This window comes from Monodon monoceros, unplaced genomic scaffold, assembly GCF_005190385.1.
Source record: "Monodon monoceros isolate NGI ecotype Baffin Bay Population unplaced genomic scaffold, NGI_Narwhal_1 Super_Scaffold_5, whole genome shotgun sequence".
Lineage (NCBI taxonomy): Eukaryota > Metazoa > Chordata > Mammalia > Artiodactyla > Monodontidae > Monodon > Monodon monoceros.
This window is the reverse complement of record NW_021703782.1, coordinates 1,728,320-1,744,849: the sequence shown is the minus strand read 5'-3', so window position 1 is coordinate 1,744,849 and position 16,530 is coordinate 1,728,320. Positions and strand designations below refer to the sequence as shown.

Genomic DNA, 16,530 nt, shown 5'->3' with positions numbered 1-16,530 from the left:
CACACACACACACACACACACACACACACACACACACACACACACACACTCCCTCTCTCTCTCTCTCTCTCCCCACACCCCGCTCCCCCCCTCCCAAGCAGGTCACTGACTCAGCCTCCTTTGCCTTTACTCTCCAAGCATCCAGCACTTATGCCCATTTAAGGAGCGCCTTTTGGAAATCATAAGGGGCCGGAGAGCTTGCAGCTGTTTGGAAAGTTTGCTCTGTTGCATACACTCCAAATCACCGCAAAGCCTGTATTTCACATGCATGCCCTCCTCATGGGGCCGGGCATCTTTCTGGAAAGAACAAAAAGCCCAGAACACTCCTGGTCGCCTGATTTGTGGTCACTTGATTCCTCAGCGTCCTGGCTCCTAATCTGGCTGAGGGGCGGAGTGGTTTTGTTTTGTCCTCCCCTTCCCCAATCTGGGGTGCCCGCGGGACACTCCCGTCTCAGATTTGAAGGAACGTAGTACCCAGGCCCAGCTGGACAGGCCGGGTCCTTCAGTGGAGGGCACGGGCTCCCAGCGTCTGCCGTCTGCTCCGCTCTCTGGGGCTGCAAGCAGCTGGCGTCTCGAGGGCAGAAGGGTATTTTCTGCTTTCTGTACTCAGACGCGTGTGGGGAAAGCACAGCTCTCTGCATTCCCTATTTAAGAAAGGAGCTGCCAGGGCCCATCCCATAAAACACAGCCGTGTTTCTTCACATGTAAACAAGGGAGAAATTCCTTGGGCGAGCACACAGCCTTTTGGTTCCTGGAACAAAGCGGATGGTGGTATTTATTATGTCAAATAAACACATCATCCACGCTCCAAAAGGAAACCTGAAACAATCAGCTGAACAAAGCAGTTTTCAAGGTTTTAATCCTTTTGCAATTAGCTCTTGTCTAACTCCACAGAGAAATTCAGACTGAGCTATTTTCCCAGACAGAGGTGGCTGAGTGATTCAAGTCTGTTCCCAAGACTTGCTCTGAAAAGGAATCAGAGCTCGTTTCCCAAGGTAAGTAATATAAACATACAGGATATCCTATCACTTGATATTATTCCTCATCTAGCACCAAAAATAGTCTGTACTTTCCTTTGTCCATTGTGCTAATGATCGAAGCCCCGTTTTCATCAGGCTTCGGACTCGACGCTGTCACCAGGCTTCACAGTGGCCACGCTGACCATCACAAGGGGCAGACCAAACCCCACAGAAAGCACATTGTCTCCCGGCCCCTCACCATTCAGTCTGCTTATTCTGTTCACCATGGTGACCAGTGTGGAAATAGCATTCAGCTTAACAGAATTCCCAAAGTGTATTACCCTCTTTTGTTCAGGACCGTCTCTGACCGGCTGGGATGAATTCTTGTTGGTAGAAGTCCTAATCCTCCTAGGAGATGGACAGGGTATGGATTATAAATATACTTTTCAATGACCTCCACTGGTTGTAACCTCAAGGAATCAGACGGGCCTTGAACACGGCTGGTGGGTTCAAACTTGTCCAGGGTTTAGAGCACAAGAAGTCGCGACACTGTTCTACTTAATTCTATCACTGAAACGCCACGATGCTACTAGAAGAAAATGATTTGTATGCCTGCGATTGTGAAGCAGTCGCAAGCACGTGTCCAAGAAAAAGAAATCTGTGAAAACCTATTTCTGAGCTTTTAAAATTAATGTTTACATTCGTGCATCCATCTCATTATCAAGAAGAAAGGTGGTAGCAGTCACTAAAAGATGAAAAAGTTCATTGTTTTATAGGAGGAAAATTTTAAACTGAGAATATTGTACCGTGATTTGGGAAACACCATCCCCGTTCACTTTCAGCCCAGTGTTCTGGGAAGCATCGTGCAGAAACAATGGCATCAAGACACTAGCCCCATATGTGTGATACCGCTTAAATGCAGACTCAAAAAAGAAAGATACAAATGAACTTATTTACGAAGCAGAAACAGATTCACAGACTTAGAGAACGAACTTACGGTTGGGGGGGGGTTGCAGGGGGAGCAGGGGAGGGATAGTTAGGGAATGACGTGTCCACACTGCTCTATTTAAAATAGATAACCAACAAGGACCTACTGTATAGCACAGGGAACCCTGCTCAGTATTATGCAACAACCTAAATGCGAAAAGAATTTAAAAGAAAGAATAGATACATGTATATGTATAACTGAATCACTCTGCTGTCCACCTGAAACTAGCACAACATTGTTAATCAACTATACTCCGATATAAAATAAAAAGTTAAAAAAAAAAAAGAAAGAAAGTAGCCCAAGACTGGGCGTCCAGACCTGTTTTTGCGCCAGTTTTGCTGCAAAGCGGCTGTGTCACTTTTAAGTAAGTCATTTCATCCCTACGACCCTTATTTTCCACATCTCTGAAATGCGGACACCATTTTAAATCAGAATTCCCAGTGTGGTGAGGTTTCCGCATTCCCCCAAAGCCCAGCAGAAATGGTATATTTGCTCAAGACAGACCTTATAGGCTATTGTGTAATTGATTTCCACCCCCAGTGACCCTGCTCTGCTGGTAAATAAGTGGAGGAATCTGAAATATGAGCTCTTAGTGAAAAAAATCAGAACAATTAGATTAACATAATTTCCAATAATTTCCCCAAGCCTAAACTGCTAAACTCTTAGAAGGAGAAAGGTGATTGGCTCTTAAGCTTTTATCCGTGGTTCCCAAATTTAGCCAGAAATTTAGGCTGACTTACACCCATCCTTTCTCTGAGTGTTCTTGGGATCATGAAGTTTCTGAGGCTGGTTTACAACTTCTCAAAACTGCGGGCAAAACCTACTATTGACAGATTCTAAGTACATTTTTTGGTTGTTGCTTCATCCCACACTCTCCCGACTGAATCAGGAGTTCACGGGAGCTGGTTCTTTCTAGGCCACGTGCCTGAGCCTCCCGACCCCTCATGCCACACCGTGTCCGGGACACCGTGTCCGGGACACCTGAGGGATGCTGCGGGTCCCACAGTAAGGTGGAGCTCTGAGATGGGGAGAAAACTGTTGATGTGCACAGTATGTGATCCTAACAATAGCTTTAAGAAACGGAGAGAACGATCTGGGCTTTGTACTGGGGTGTCAAAATGTGATACAATCAGGTTTACCAGTTAAAATAATCCTGACTATGCTTTAGTTTCCTCATTCTAAGTAGATGGTAACTGCCTTGTTCTGAAGCAGGGGAGGTTTCTCAAAAGAAGCCCTGCTTTTATGTCCCTGTACCTGGGAAAGTGCTGGTAGCACGAAGCAGTAAGAAGGGCACTGGCTGGGAAGGGAGAAGACAATTAAATTCTGTGATTCTGGTAAAACTGATAATATTTTCATATCACCCCCTTCCACAGGCGTGGACCTTTACCTGGAGTTAGAGTTCCCCTGAGAAAAAACAATGCATCATTTGGACCTTCAAACAGGAGTCAGGAAATAGATTCCAATTCCCTTTTCTTTTTTTCAAAATGATTACCTTTGTCAAAAGAAAAGAAACCCACACTAAGAACTCCGGGGCCAATGAGGCCTTCCGCACCAGCATTCCAAGCCCGGATTTGCTTCTGGGGAGGTTCCTCCCTGCCAGGCCCTGCATTCTTTCCGACGGCCTGGCATTCAGGCTGGCGAGACGATGGGGGGCTGGGAGCCGGGGCCATTTTCAGCCTTTGCTCTAATTTCCACGCCCATGTTTATACTGCAGGGTCTGATGGGGAAGAAGGAAAATGCTTGCCAGATGTTTCCCCACATTTGTTTCGAAAGCAAAAAGGAACCCCGACACACTCTTCATGACAACACTGCAAGCGAACGAGTATAACAGAAGGGAGACACCCATCCTGGAGGCCCGGCTGCGGCTGCACGCTGCTCCCAGTGTAGCGTCTTCACGATAAGCTGCTCTTAGGAGGAGTCCCCCCCAGGGATGGAAAATCTTCGCACAGCAGCAGGCAGGAGAGAGCCTGCAGCCTAAATGGTGACCAGGAGCGTCTGGACACGTCCTCTCCCCTGCTGGCCGTGAGCCGGCCCACCACCCTGGACGCGTGCTCGCTGGAACCCCTGCCCGGCTCTCTGTCCCCCAGACTGTGGTCCCCATCCATCGAGGCGGCTCGGCTCTCCACACCACAGGCTCAGGGAGCGACCGCGGAGGCCCACGGGAAACACTGCCACGTGCGCTGTGCCCGACAAGCCAATGTCAGCTGCCAACCTTCACGGCAGGGATGCCTAGTGAGGCCTGGGCCCCCCCAGCAATGCCTGTCCTGACATGTTTCCAGGGACGGGAGGTCTGGACCAGAGGGTGGGGAGTAACCCTTGTTTGGCCAGTACCGAGCTTCGGGTCCCAGGCTGAGGTTCGTTTCTCTGAACCCAGGTCCCTTATTTGTCTCCACAATCGAAGACCAAGACGGGTTCTATAAGGTCAGGGCTGGTGTGTGTCTCACCCAACATCAGAACACCTCTCACCACAGCTCCTCCCTCCTCCGACAGAAAGATGCTGCTTTTCCGCACTCTGCTGTCCTCCTTCGAACCTCTGACCTTTTCTAGCTCCACAGTACCCACCAGTAGAGCTCCCAGAGCAGATCCGGTGGGACTGTCACCTCCCTTCTCTGTTTCTCTCGGGCTTTCATGCTGCCGTTTCACACCCCGACTCTGAGCTGGACAGAACCTTCTCCCCTTAGAGCCTTGTTCATCTTCTGGGTTTCCTGTTTCTTTTCAGTTCAGTAGACATTTTTTTCTTTAATTTATTTTACTGAAGTATACTTGCTTTACAATGTTGTGTCAGTTTCTGCTGTACAGTTATACACATAACTGTGACTCAGTTATACACATACATACATGCTTTTTCATATTCTTTTCCATTATGGTTTATCCCAGGGTATTGAATATAGTTCCCTGTGCTGTACAGTAGGACCTTATTGTTTATCCATCCTATATGTACAAGTTTGCATCTGCTAATCCCAAACTCCGGGTCCATCCCTCCCTCACCCCCACCCCCTTGGCAACCACAAGTCTGTTCTCCACGTCTGTGAGTCTGTTTCTGTTTTGTAAATAAGTTCACTTGTATCATTTTTTAATTAGATTCCATATATGCGTGATTTCATATGATGTTTGTCTTTCTCTGTCTGACTTACTTCACTACGTATGATCATCTCCAGGTCCATCCATGTTGTTGCAAATGGCATTAGTCCATTCTTTTCTTATTTACGGCTGAGTAATATTCCATTGTATACATGGACCACATCATCTTTATCCATTCGTCTGTCGATGGGCATTTAGGTTGCTTCCATGTCTCGGCTATTGTAAATAGTGTTGCAGTGAACGCTGGGGTGCGTGTATCTTTTAAAATTACAGCTTTCGGTCTTTTCCAGATATATGCCCAGGAGTAGGATTGCTGGATCATGTGAGCTCTATTTTTGGTGTTTTGAGAGGACATTAACATTTTTTGAATATCCATTAGTTAAAAAAGACTTCTCCATATACTGATGACAGAAGAGGACCAAGGTATTTACCTTCCCCTCCAAGCAGAGGCAGCCACAATTCCATGGAACAGACACAGCTGCAACTGCAGGGAAGGGATCCGCGTGGAGTCCGCGTGGGGCTGTGGGACCCGGGGAGGTGGGGCAGGAGACCCGAGAGGCACCTGCAGCACGTGCTGGGCGGCCACGTGACTTTCCATATTCGCGGAGCCCCAGATCTGGGTGTGTCTGTCTCTTTTCGTTGCTCTTACTTTTGGGGGAGGGAGACAAAGCGCTGGTTCCTTACAAGGGTCCCTGCAATAAAGGTTGCTGCCCTTTCCCAATCTGCTCCAGCCCCCAGCTCTCTCCCCGTCTCTCCCCACCTCTCTGTCCCGAGATCTCTGTCGTCTGACCTGTGGTCGCTCAGCCTTCCCGTCCTCCACCTCTGACTTGGGAGGGGAAGTGCTTCCATCCGCTTGAAATACTACCCAAGCCCAACGTGTGTTCAAGACTCCTCTCCTTCCAGGCTCCTCCCAGGCCCACAGCCCATGGCCGTACTTTTGCTCTCCTGAACTTCCAACCCCCAAATCTCCTCCTCTCGTCAACGGGCTCCGGACAAACGCCTTTTGTCCTCAGCCCGCCTTCCAGTGACCTTCCCCCATCACTGAGGTGCCGTTTTCCCCGTTCCATCACCAAATGCTACACAAGCTCAGCCTCCAGCCTCACTGTCTTCGTGTTCTCCCCTTCTCTTCCCTTCCCACCCTTCCCAGTCTTGCTTCGTCCCCTTGCACTGTACTCACACCAGCCTGAGCAGGCCCTTAGTGGTCACTGGAGCACCAAACCCCAGAGCCTCTTTCTAACACTGCTCAGTCCCCAGCCCCCTGGGCCCAGCCCTGGCCTCCCCGGAGGCTGGTGGACCACACTGCTCTTCCGGGTCTCTCCCACTGCCCTGGCCACTCCTGCTTGGTTTTGTCCACTAACAGCCCTTGTTCCTGCGTCTGACCCTAACCTGTAGGCACTTCTCAAGTGTCTGTCTCCTCTCTTCTCGTCGACCGGCTACCCCTGGGGTATTTCTCACATCCCATGTGTGCAGGGGGTGACTAGAATGCATCTCTTCTCAGTTCCAGAAACTTCTTTCCAACCCCCTATTATGACACATCCACCAGCACCTGGAGCACAAGCCCCAAATGGAACTTATCCTTCCCTGGATTCCACTCCAAGTGCCCGGGTTCAGATTTCCATCACTTGCCCTTGGTACTATTACAGGTGCTTCCTAACTTTTCCCTCCAATACCCCCTCTACGTAGCTAGTTTCCTAAAACACAAATCTTGTTCTAGAACTTCTGTTTCATGTAAGAGGGCTGGCTAGGTATCTCGATCCTTCACTGAAAACAATTAAAAAATGAATGATGAATTATAAAAATCATTTTCTAACACACTGGAACACTGTCAAGAGTTAAGGATTTATAAAGGTGGGAACACAGAGTGGAGAGCAGAGCTCTGAAAGCTGCTTCACCCTGAGGGAACTTTCCAGAAGCTAGAGAATGAGCTTCAGGTTTCATGGCCTCATAAAAACGAGAGACAGAAGAAGAAACCCCATGCTGGCTTAAGGTGAGGAGCTCATAGACCCTTCCCTGGAAGGCTGAGACCCCTCCCCAAAAGGCCCCCAGTGTGGACCAGACATTAAAGCCGTCCACCCATGTGTGCTGCTGGGTCCTTGCAAAGGAAGTTACCTTGGTTTCAGGAGAGCAGGGGAGAAAATCAGTCCAGAGAAGGTGAAACCACAACTGGCCTTTTGTGCAGATTTACAACCCAGATTGCCATCATCAGGATGATTAAAAAAAGGAAAACAGAATAACCCCCAGGCCTTGAATGCAGTTTGCAACAGCCCCAGAATGGTGATTTCTTTAGACACCTGGCAGAGTAGACCCTCTCTGGAAGAAGCCACCTTCATCTCAGGCCTCCAGGAATTCTCAGGAGCAAACTTTCCAAGGAATACCAGTGGTTTACAGTAAAAAAAAAAAAAAAAGGTAAGCAAGTAAATAAAATCGCAAAGAAGCACCAGAAATAACAGAAGAAACAGACCTATAGACCCTTCGAATACTGGACGTAGTAGATACAGGGTATATAAAAATAATATCATGTTTAAAGAAATGAGGCACATTTTAAAAAATTTCCTTGTTCAAAGCCCTTAGTTGCTCCCCAGTGCAAACTGTAAAGACAGGCTGAGGATTTTCATCTGGAAACTCATCTGGATGTGTCTCTTGTCACGCACCTACTCAACTTTCAAAGCCCAGCTCAAAATGACACCACCTCCATGAAGTCCACTCAGATCTGCCCAGAAGGAATTGATGTATTTTCTCCTACGTTCTCATGGACGTGCCGCAGTACAGCGTGCGCATGTCACATTACAGAGTGCTCTGTTTTCCTCACTGGACTGTAAGCTCTTGAGAATCTGAAGCTTCTCTTCGAAAAAAAAACCTCTGAATGTGCCCGGTACTTTCTATACAATCGAAACCAACGAGCGTTTGCTGAATCTGGTTCAATCGAAAAATCACTCCCCAGGCTGAACGGTCTCTGTGGCCCTCAGATGCTGGCAGCGCAAAGTAACATTTGGTATTCAAGCTTTTTACTGGCCCCCAAATCTCACTACGAAGCCTTCAGTCTCCTCACTGCCCCTTGTGAAGTCCTTGCTCACTTTTTTTTTTTTTTTCCTTCGGTACGCGGGCCTCTCACTGTTGTGGCGTCTCCTGTTGCGGAGCACAGGCTCCGGACGCGCAGGCCCAGCGGCCATGGCTCACGGGCCCAGCCGCTCCGTGGCATGTGGGATCTTCCCGGACTGGGGCACGAACCTGTGTCCCCTGCATCGGCAGGCGGACTCTCAACCACTGCGCCACCAGGGAAGCCCCTTGCTCACTTCTTAACATCTGACTCTGGTTCATTTGTTTTCCCCTCTTTGAAGCTCCTTCCCTCCCTCTGCTCCTGGAAATGTTATCTTTTCCTCATTTTGCTTCTGGATCTGCATAAAAGTTTTACTCTGTTAGAAGCAGACAGTAATCAGTGATTAGCAGCCCGATTCTGCTTTAAAAATGATAGGTGCCTGGATCTCTCCCTGAGGATACACAGCTAATGTCAGTGAGCATCTATGACGCTGTGCTGGTCGCTGGGCCAGACGCAAGAGCTGCAAATACAATCAAGGAGATCCAACTCCCTGACTCCCAAAATCTCACATTCCAACAGGGAATCAGAGATAAATGAGGACCTGTGATTATAAGGCACTAACGGCCATGACTTCCCAGGAGCTAAACCGAGTGAGGCCACAGCGAGGACGTGTGACCGGGTGGCAGGGGGCAGCTTCCCGGGTCACAAGGCCCCTTTCGAGCTGCCCCGAGGATGAGTCAGGAGGAGTGTGTGGGTGGTTGGCGGCGAGCATCCCCGCTTGTGGGAAGACCGTGCCCAGAGGCATGAGGTTGTGCAAGAGCCCTGCACACTCAAGAGCGGGGAATGAGCTCTAGCAGGAGCCCAGGGGGATTTGGACAAGTCCTGGCACTGGGCTGAGGCTTGGGGCCCAGGACGCGAGATCAAAATTCCCTAAATATTTCCACTTTTCCCGCTCTCAGCCTCGCTTCCTTCCAAACCGTTCCCGTGCTCAGGCCTCTGCTCCCGGAGCTTCGAGCTCTCCTGCATCTTCTCCCCGCTGGAGGGAAGGGCACCAGGGCCTGACGCACCAGGGCTGCGTGCGGCCCCAGTGCTGACCCTGCACGCACAGCACGGCGGGCTCAGCCCTGCCTCGAGCTTTTGGTTGAGGCTTCCACTTGGGAACCTCTTCAGACAAAGTAAGAAGTCCTGGTGGCTTTCCTTCACAGAGAAAATACACACCTGCCTCTCTTTACCCTGCATACAGGACTCTTGCCACGAAAAGAGCCGTTCCTTTTAGGACACACACAAGTTTGATGCTGTGGACCATAAAATATAATATTTACCTGATAACAGCCTACAGCAAACTAAGCAATACGCTTCTTCAGTAAGAGGGCGGCTGCGGCCGCTGGAGACAGGTACTGTGACTGTTTAACCACGGCTGCCCCATAACTTAAAGCGAGGACCCCGGTTATGTGGCTCCGAGTCCACATTTGTCTTCACCATGAACCAGAAGTACCCACACGACCAGAGCTATGGAATCTCACAAAAGGGTCTTCACTACCACAGAAGCTTTTAACCTTACTCTAAACTGAGACATAACGGTCTTCAAATTCTGAATACTGTTCTGAAAAATATGTATTTGTGGGCTCTCCGCTTGTGTCCAGACAGTACCAGACCGGAGGTAAACCAGCTAGTTTCTGGGTTACACCAACTTCCGGACAAATACAAGGGGAAATGTCCCAGGTACTTCACCTCTGGGCTGTGAAGTATGGCGCGTTATTTCTGAGTTAATGTTATTTCCAATCTGCTTTAGGAGTGACATACTTCCTTCCTGACTTTCATCAGAAAAATCAAATCTGCACGGATGACTTTTCTCCCCGGGGCTGTCTGCGGCACTGTCCTCAAGAGCCATACATGTGTCACTAACACACATGGTCCCATACACGGTGAGTCATCATTAAGAAGCCAAGCCCGTTCATGACGGTAACAGTTCGATACTATAAATGGAAAAGATGGCAGCACTTCACCAGCAGAGATGTGCCCGGACAGCCGTCCCAGGAGCCCTTCAGCTCAGGAAGACAGCTCCAGACAGCGGCCCCAGCCCCCCGTGGCTGTCCATCCTGTGCCGAGGCCCCCCACGAGGCCAAGGTCAGCAGAGGGCTCCCCCACCACGAGGCCAAGGTTAGCGGAGGGCTCCCCCAACCACAAGGCCAAGGTCAGCGGAGGGCTTTCCCCACTCTCCCTGAATAAGCCGGTCCTGAAGCTGATCTATGAACCTCCCCAATCACAACTGTGACAGGTTCATAAAGAAAAACTAAAAAATATCTGGAACAATTTCCAGCCGGTGGAAAGAAGCTGGTATTTCCAGGGGAGCCAGAGAGCGGTTTCTTGGGTCGGATGGATTCTTCCTGCAGAGCCTCACTGTTGAGTACCTTTTGTTGGTTTGTGTTGCTTGTTCTCTGAGAATCTAGAATTAGGACCAGGTAGTACTTACTACACAGGTGAGTGAGGCAGGAGTCTTCCCATGACTAGGGATTCCCAATAGGATTCCCCACTTTTGTAGGCCACCAAACACGCCCTAAACGGTGAGCGGACGGAGGGAATAAAGGTTTTGTGCTGATGTTGCTGGCTGATGCCCACTCAGCCAGATTACTCAGCTTCTTTTGCAGTTAAAACACTTACAAATCGGCCAGAAAAAGGCAGCACCGGGCACCGCCCAGATCCCACCCGTGCTGCACCTACCCTTTCCCGGAAGGAGAGTCTTCATTTGCTCACATGGACCCATTTCGCAGCTGGGGGCGGTTCCTGGTGTCAGCAGAGGGCTTGCCGGGGAGCGGGGTGTCTCGCCGGGGTGGGAATTCTCCGTGCAGCCGACTTCATCTGGGAGCTTTGGGGGTGGCTCTCTCCTTCTGTCTTGCAAGGAATTCTTAAACAATTTTTCTATCTGTATGTTTTTTAAAAAAACACTTACAGCTTAATAAAGACAAAGCAAATGTAACCAATGCCTGTAACCAATGCCCAGGTCAAGCCAGAGCAGGACAGGCCCTGCAGGCGTGACCCCTGGGCCCTCTTCAGCCTGACCTGTGTGACGTCCTTCATGCTCCGTTGTCCTCAGAGGTGGACTAATCTCTGGATGCCCCTCTCAACAGCCCACTTCGCCCCCTTTAGCTGTACTGAAGGGGAATCGTCCTGTATGTAGTCTTTTTCTCTGGCTTCTTTTGTTTTGCATTATGTTTGTAAGATGCATCCAGGTCGTGCTGGGCTATGGTTCATTGATTTTATTGGAAGCGTGGAGCCTTATCCACTGGAACTACCAGGGAAATCCCTGGTTCATTTATCTTAATTGCCGAATAATACGTCACTGGATGACCCTAGCCCAGTTTCCGGGTCTGCTCTACTATTGACGGGCTTCTGAGATGTTTCCAGTTTGGGGCTGTTGTGAACAGGCCTCTTGTGTCCTGTACGTGCCCCTAAGAGTGGATTCTAGGTCACAGGGTGTGTGTAACATTGGGCCTATCGAATGATGCAAAGGTCTTTACCACGTGGTTTTTACAATTTCTACTCCCACCAGCAGAGTATGAAATAGCCTGTCACTTCAATCCTTGCCAGAACTTGGATTCGTGGGACTTTTTCATTTTTTGCCAATCAGGTGGGAAGGGAATGGTATCTCTCTGTTGTTTCAATTCTTATTTTCCTCATTACCAATGAGGCTGAGTAACTTTTCTAGTTTATCGGCGATTTGAATTCCTTCTTTGGTGAAGTGGCTGTTCAGGTCTTTCACCTTTTTTTTTTTTCTTTCTTATTTGCCTGACTGCCGTCTTCGTACTGATTTGTGAGCTCTTTATTTCTTTGCAGCAATTGTTTATTTTGTAACTTGTGTATTCAGGTAGTGGTCCAGCGCTGTCTGTATGAGTTGAAAATATTCTCCACTATGTGGCTTGTCTTTTTACTATCTTCATGGTGTCTTTTGATGATCAGGAGTTTTTTATTTTAATGAGCTTAAATGTATCAAACGTTTCCTTTTACGTCCTGCTTAATCCATCTGGAATTAATTTTTGTATATGGTGCAAGGAAGAAATTCGTTTAAAAACTGGAAGCACACAAGTTAACAAGTATTATTTATAAAAAGAGGAACCTTCGGAGGGAAGGCTTTATACTGTCCTCTTTTACTGCAGTTGCACAGCCTGCCTCTGATAAGAGGCAAACAGATAGAGTATCTTGTTCAGGGACAGCAGAGTGTCGATCTGTAATTCCCTTGGGAAGTAAGAATACATATGTCAGAGGCTCCATGTAGGGAAATGTTCCCAAGGGTGCATATGTGTATGATTCACACTCATGGACAGGCTACACAAATGCTTGAAAATTCACGGACCGTTTTTGGAAAGATGCACAGGAAGCCGTTATAGTAGCTACCTGTGGGGAATGTATTTTTAAAATTTTGTGCCTTGGGGGGAAAATAATAGAATGTTTTAAGATTAAATTACTAGAATCGTTTAATAGGAAAATAGCATCAGATATACCAAAATTTATTTACATATGTTCTTTCAGGAATCCATCAAACAGACATGCGGGTTTTCAATGATTTCACATGTGCTTTTTCCACAGACCCAAAATACTGGCTACTTAAGAAGCACAGGGAACTACACTGAATTACAGTGTGCTCCATCTTCCTTGAATTCCAAACACTATTGCCAAATCCATCCTCTGAATAAAAGATGGGGGAGACCAAGAGATAAGCAATTTGCCTATAGGTTCAAGGTGAGTATGTAGCGTGATTTACACATTCGTGTTAGACATTTTTTTGATGTTAAGAGGCTCTGGTTATCTTTCAATCAACTACCCTGGTTTAAGCAAGGAATAATGGTTCTTTTTCTTCCTTCTGCATTTTTTGCTGAACAATTTAGTTGCACAAGGAACCAACTGTGATTTCCCTCACCCTTTAACAAATGGGCCAGTTTACTTCAAGTCTGAACAATGAACAGCAAGGAGTCATTTAAGTATTATAGTCACAGCAAATACGTCAGAATATATACACTTTTAAAAACTTTAAAACATTTCAGTAGGTATTTGCTATATGTGATTGAACAGGAAAAAATCACTATACATAGTATGGTCCTACCCTTAAAATATGTATATTTATGCAGTTAAAAAGTTAACAGTGATCACCTCTAGAGATGTTAGGTTATAGGATATTTATAATTTCCTCTTTGTGCTTTTCAGTTTCTGAAAATCTAAGGGAGATATTGTAGTAGAAACAAAACGGAAATTTTAACATGTGCCTTAGTTCTAAGCTAAGAAGCTTTTGCTTCTAATATTCTTGTAAGAAATGAATGAATCTTACTGTATTACTTACTTCAGAAAATGGCATTGCAAATTTTTAAGTTCGAAACCAACTTTCTAAAACAGAAAACCTTCATTTTTAAGCTTTTATTCCTCTAAGTATGATTTAAATTTCTTCTAATGGCATCTTGATTCAGAGGAGTTTAGCAATTAGCCGCCTTACCTTTTACACGGGGGAGTGTTTAGGTAAATAAAGGTTCCCTGTCAGGGGAAGAACACATTTAGAAGTCTACTATCAAAATCTATTAATAATAGAGATTGTTCTGGAACATGGCCCACACATCACCTTGACCTCGGCTCTACTAGGGTTGTGACAAAGCAGGTGACCAGGCAGCCTTTTCATGAAGATATAGTGGACTTGTCTGCGTACGAGTCTGAACTTGCACCCTTAACCAAAGTGTCTTTGGTTCTGATTTTATAACACTGGACTCCAGAAAAATAGCCAGATTCAGAGGGAAAGTTCCTTGTCTAACTCAACGTGTTGCAAAATTCCACGGGGGATTTACTGACTGTGGGATTAACATGTAGGGGCTGTGCTCTGCGGTTGGGGGGTGGGAAGCGTGTGGAATACAGCTGTCAAACAACAGCAACGAGACACAAATCTGATGGCAGCTACATCTGGAATTTGGCTGTGTGTTCGACTGTGAACTTGGTCTGGTTGTGAGCTAACATGAGGAGTGGTTCACCTCACCATGGAAACCGGCCAGTCTGTCTGTATCTGCCACTCCTTCCTAGCTCTCTCTTCAGGGTAAAGCTGAGACAACAAGCCAGTTCTCACACCTCTGGTTTCTTTTCCTTAAGGCACCCTCTCTTTCCCAAGGCGAAAATGCCTAAAATTTCCTTGGTCACGAAGTTATCTCCAAGTAACATAATTCAGGGTGATCTGATAAACTATATCAGGAATTACACAATTTCCTGCGAAGGATGAAGGTGGACGGACAGATGAGTAGCTCTGTGTATCCCGTTTGGTTGTCTGGTGGTCTAAAGGTACAAAGTTTTTGGATGAGTCACAAATTTTGCTCCATAGTATTCGGTAAAGAAGGTTAGAATCAAAGTCAGGATCAGTGTGGTGTAGATACAGGGATTTCAAAACGAGCACACGTTCCTTCAAAAATATCTGAAAGTCATTTGATTCGTTCTTTTTTCTTTGCTAATCCAACTATGTCTTCTTCAAGCCAAGCAATTTTTCGGAGAGATAAAAATGTTAAAAATCTTCACAGATTTGACCAGATCAAAACCACAAGCAAGCTGACTGTGTACAATACCTACTGTACTGAGTTATGTTTCTGTAAGCAAAGTAAAGATAACCCCAACTTATCTTAGTGAGTTCCTTGGGAAGTAAAGTTTTCTCCTTGAAGTGATGCCCTGGCTTTTAGAGAACAGGTCAGGTGCCCACAATCATGTCCACTAGAAAACGCTCCTGCAGAACAAGTGGACTTTGCCCCTTGCGTTCTACGACAGGGAAAGTAAACCACGGTTTTTGCCACAAATTTACTGTCACCACCGAAAGGTGAGAGGAGGTCCCCTTAACTTGGTCAAACTGCATTGTTACGAGAAATTCTGTGACCTCATCCCCAGCAATATGGCTGTTTTGAAACTTCTCTTCAAATATCACATTGCTACTTTACAGCACAGGCAACTCTGGTCAATATTACATAACAACCTAAATGGGAAAAGAATCTGAAGAAGATACATGTATACGTATAACTGAATCACTTTGCTGTACACCTGAAACTAACACACCGTTAATCAACTACACTCCCATATAAAATTAAAAGTTCAAAAAATAAAATAAAGCGAAGCGCAATAAAAAAAAAATAGACGGGAGATAAGCCATTTGAAAACCCATCCGCCGCCAGTAATTTCCACCTCGCGGATGTAACCCCCACTCACTCCACAGACACTTATGAGCAGAGGCTACGGCTCAGACCCCGGGTGGATGGATTGCCGCCTGGCCTCGCGTGTGTCTTGATTATCACGTGCTAACGCAGTGACATCAGTTAACTCCTTCCAAAGCCCTCACGGGACAAACAAAGCAGCCAACCTGACGGCAGCCGTGAGCCGTCACCCGGCGATGCCTCCCCTGCTAGCCCGCGAGGAACCCTCGGCCACGGAGGACTTGGGCCCTGTTCCTCACACGCCTGGGCCCATAACGCTCATTCCTGAGAATCACTTAGGGGAAGGCAGAGAACAGCCCAGTCAGTGTCTGGAGACGTCCTGCATCCCCTGCAGAGAGCAGGGGAACGGTGCCGTGTGCCCCTAGGATTCACCGCGCGCATGCTTCTTTCGCTGACTCCACATCCGCTCACTTGTGAATCGTCGAGGAGGGAAACCTCAGACGCTGCGCTGTAGCCTGGCCGCTTCCAGCTTTTTGGACTGTAAGCAGTAATAAATACTTTTTTTTTTGGCACTCCGCGCGGCTTGTAGGATCTTAGTTCCCTGACCAGTATACAATGGAAGCGTGGAGTCCTAACCACTAGACCGTTAGGGAAGTCCCAGTAAACACATTTTTAATCTCAACATACACACACACACACACACACCCCATGTGTACTTATTAATTTTAAAGCAAAAATTTCACAAAACTATACCCATTTTGAGACACGCATTCTCGATTTTCCTATGCTTTGATTTAAAAATTGCCACCTGAGAGCCTTTACGTTGATTTCGCAATAACTAGTGGTTCTAAAGAACACTCCCGCGGACTCTACTTCTCAGCTGATGAGAAGGCTCTGTAGAGGCCTTAGGAGCCCCTAAGAAAAACTGACTTCTGCTACTGATGGGACGGACAGCCGAGTTTACTGAGCATTTACTATATGCTGAACATGGGGTCACACGCCTTCACGTTTGTTACCGGTTGTTAATGGCAAATCCTTCAGCCTCAGTTTTGACTGAGGCCTCTCTGGCTCTGGACAATAAAATCAACGCCAGGGATGCCGCACACCTGCAGGAAAGTGCTGACCCGCCAGGCCAGAGGCCAGAACAGGACACAGAAACCAGCTCTGTCTCCCTTGCCTGGATTACCCCTCCAGCTGAGGAAGGAGTAAGGCCTAAGACCACTGAGGGGTGGAGGGTGAGGGGTGAGGGGTGAGGGTGAGGGGTGGGGGAGAGGGGTGAGGGTGAGGGGTGGGGGAGAGGGGTGAGGG

The 16,530-nt window shown here is 47.4% G+C and overlaps 1 protein-coding gene across 1 annotated transcript in view; it reads right to left on the bottom strand.

Moving 5' to 3' along the window:
• Nucleotides 1-16,530, bottom strand: part of PALLD (palladin, cytoskeletal associated protein) — a 376,813-nt gene that overhangs the window by 98,170 nt on the left and 262,113 nt on the right. The gene's annotated exons all lie outside the window — the stretch shown is intronic.